Below are 3490 nucleotides of genomic sequence, written 5' to 3'. Positions count from 1 at the left end.
TTATGGATTCTTCCATAAACTTAGTCCATCATGTATCATAAGCCCAAAACATATATATAACTAATTTACACAATTAGTCCCCATTAATTTAATTAGTCTCTTTTGACCACATAAATAATTCCAAATTAATTCTTGATCAATACTAATTAAATCATATGATTTCATATTAATATATTAGAACTTATAATATATTAATAAATCGCAAATAACCTCTTCTCAAAAGTCCATCCTATCAAATTGTCCTGGTGATATGCAACCAAAATGGACCATGCTACTCTCGGGTCAAGTACGTACCAATTATAGTTATGGGCTTAGACACCTAATCCAACAATATCCCACTTGGACAAGTCTAATAACTATTATTGCAAGTATGACTCCAAAATCCCGACTAGCAATCGTAGCTCTTAAAAGCCGCTGTCGAACTCTGACCTAGTCACGTCCATTAGATAAGGGATCGTATATTCCTCCCTTGTACAAGATATCATATGGACTGAGACATGGATTATAATCATTCTCTCTGTCCATCTGTTGTTTCCTGATTTCCGATTTATGATGACCGACTAATTGAACAAATCAAATCAGTCCAGGCTTGGCAAAGCACTTAGGGTGTAATCACTAAATCATCGAGGGGCCCACATATATCGCTTTTATCCCTCTAAGGGTAAATGGAATGGATAAAATTCGACTCAAGTTCTTGCTTGTACTTACTCATCAAATCACACACAACAATATGTTTTATAACACCAAGTTACTGGTGCGTTTACATATGTCAATGTGCAACCGACTTGTAAACTACAACTCACATGTCTTGGTTTCAAGAATATAAGATATTATCATCTCACAATCACTCGTGATAAAACCCATGAAGTGATTCAGATGAGCATGGGTTTAATCCAATACTTGAATCTTATTCCAGAAGTTCTCATGAACACTGCAGCAAACTTGTGCTATGCCTAAACGCCTTTAGACAAATGTACAGACCCATTCATGACAGTCTTTCCTCAATACCTACTTCCAAAGTATGATCGACTGTGGATGGTTTCAATAACCTAGTTATTCGAGAAGTCAAAACATGCAAAGTGAAACACAAGAATAATACTAATCCTATATGGCCCCAGAACTTTTGCGTGTAAATAAAACACATTTTATTTAATCGTCATATTGATTACTCATTATTCATTGTATAATGTTTCGAATAGTCAACTTAATACTTGAATTAAAACAATAGTTATCCCATGCTCCAAGCAATCACACTATGTTTACCTATGATCATTTCTTTGTGAAATAGATCAATTGACAACATTTCAATGATGCTCATTTCACAATTCCAAATCTTTATTGTAAATGTAAGAATACCAAAATCTTGCCATTTACTGTAATCTGTTCGATTCTAAACTTACATGCAATGATCCTCTTGTGATGACTATGCACAATAGTCATAGAGACTTGGCAACAGACATTACAAAGTACATTCCTTTGAACATCCTTCTTGCATTAAGTTTTTCAAATCTTACACAGATTTAATGAATAACTTCCACCTATGGAAACATTTCAATATTCACATTTTGAATATCACTTATGAACAATAGTTGCCTCTTTTCAGAATATGTCAATATGGTCCTTCCAAAATTTACACTATACTTCCAACTGTCCATGAGCAACCAATCTTTGGTAAACCTCAGATTGTCCTTGACAATTGCTTAACCATTTTAGTCATATCCACTTCTGGTCCTTTTTGCCTCTTAATGCCCTAGGCATTTGGAAAATTCAGAACACATAAATATTATAGCATATGCAATCGATCCTATACCCGAAGCATATGGGATACGATTCATAATAAAGACATGATACTTTACCAGTCTCTTTCTACAAAATTTCCATATATAGAATTTCCTTATGTCGAATCTTTTCAACATAACATTCATATATATATATATATATATATATATATATATATATATATATATATGACTAAACTTGATTAAAATCTCAATCTAAGCTTTTAGAATTGAATTGAAGTATAATTTCATCTCCCTTAATTATAGCAAAACAACTTTTCAAACTCTGCAACTTTGCGAATTGAAACTTTTGTTTTCTATAATTAACATTGCTAACTTGCAACAATTAACATAATAATTATGCTCCCACTAGCATAATAATTATTATCTTATCAGCATAACACTTATGCTCCCACTAGCTTTGACATGTACCCAGAAATCAGCTGTGATGGGTTTTGAGCATTCTAACACTCTTATGGTGTATATGCAACCCTAGAAACCTTGGATCTATGTTTGACTAAGATACATGCAAATAATTATTTTTTCAAGGTTCTTATCCTATCTAGCATGGCATGGGGAACTTGAATCAAATAAAGCTAGTAGAATTACTTACCTTGTAGTTGTAGTTGATTGCTTGGAGTTTTAGAGCCTAGCACCAATAGTGTGGATGCCTCAAATGGAAATCACAAATCACCACAAACTTGGAATTTTGAGAGAATAGTAATCACCTTTCTTGAAATCGGCCCTCTTACTTTACTCACCGCAACCAGTGTGATTTCAAGAACCAAAGCCTCCTTTATATAGTGTGGTGGATTAGGGTTACATCCATGTAAACCCTAATACCCATGTCTTTTCATTTCCATGAGATCCATGGGTTAAAGCTCCATGGAGTATCCATGGACTTTCCATGCAAGCCTAGCCCATTCCAAATAAGCATTAGCCCACACTATATAAATACAAGAGCCCATATTTAATTAGTCATACTTTTGATCTCTAAATTAATCCTAGATTAATTATAGATCAATACTAATTAAATAATATGATTCTATATTAATATATTAGAACTTATAATATATTAATAAATCATAACTTATACTATTCTCAAAAGATTATCCATAAATTGTTCGGGTGAAGTGCAACCCAAATGGACCATGCCGGGTCGGGTCAAGTACATACCAAATATAGTTATGGACTTAGACACTATATCCAACAGTCTCCCACTTGGATAAGTCTAATAACTATAGTTGCAAGTATGACTTCAGGAACCGATCAGCAATTGTAGCTCTTTAAACTCTGTTGAACTATGAAGCGCCATTTTAGATAAGTGATCATACAATCCTCTGTTCTAGATATCAGCCGGACAAATACATGGAACAAGGTCTTGCTTATTGTCCAGCATTTGTTTCCCGATTTCCGATTTGTTTGACATAGAACTTAACTGAACACATCAATTTAGTTCTGACCGGGCCCGGTACATAGGTCAAAACAAAATCATCGAGGGGCCCAGATATCGCTTTTAATCCAAGAAGGAACAGATAAACTTCGACTCATATGTTTGCTCTACTACTTGTTGAATTACACGCAAAGGTACGTTTTATAACATCGAGTTACCAATGCGTTTTCGTACAATCAATGCATAATCAACTCATAGGTAACAAATCATATGTCTAGGTTTGAAGACTTATATGATATTACCGTCTCACGATCACTCG

Source organism: Lactuca virosa, chromosome 1 (assembly GCF_052849685.1).
Source record: "Lactuca virosa cultivar CGN04683 chromosome 1, Lactuca_virosa_CGN04683_v6, whole genome shotgun sequence".
Taxonomy (NCBI): Eukaryota; Viridiplantae; Streptophyta; class Magnoliopsida; order Asterales; family Asteraceae; genus Lactuca; species Lactuca virosa.
This window is presented reverse-complemented; position numbering follows the sequence as displayed.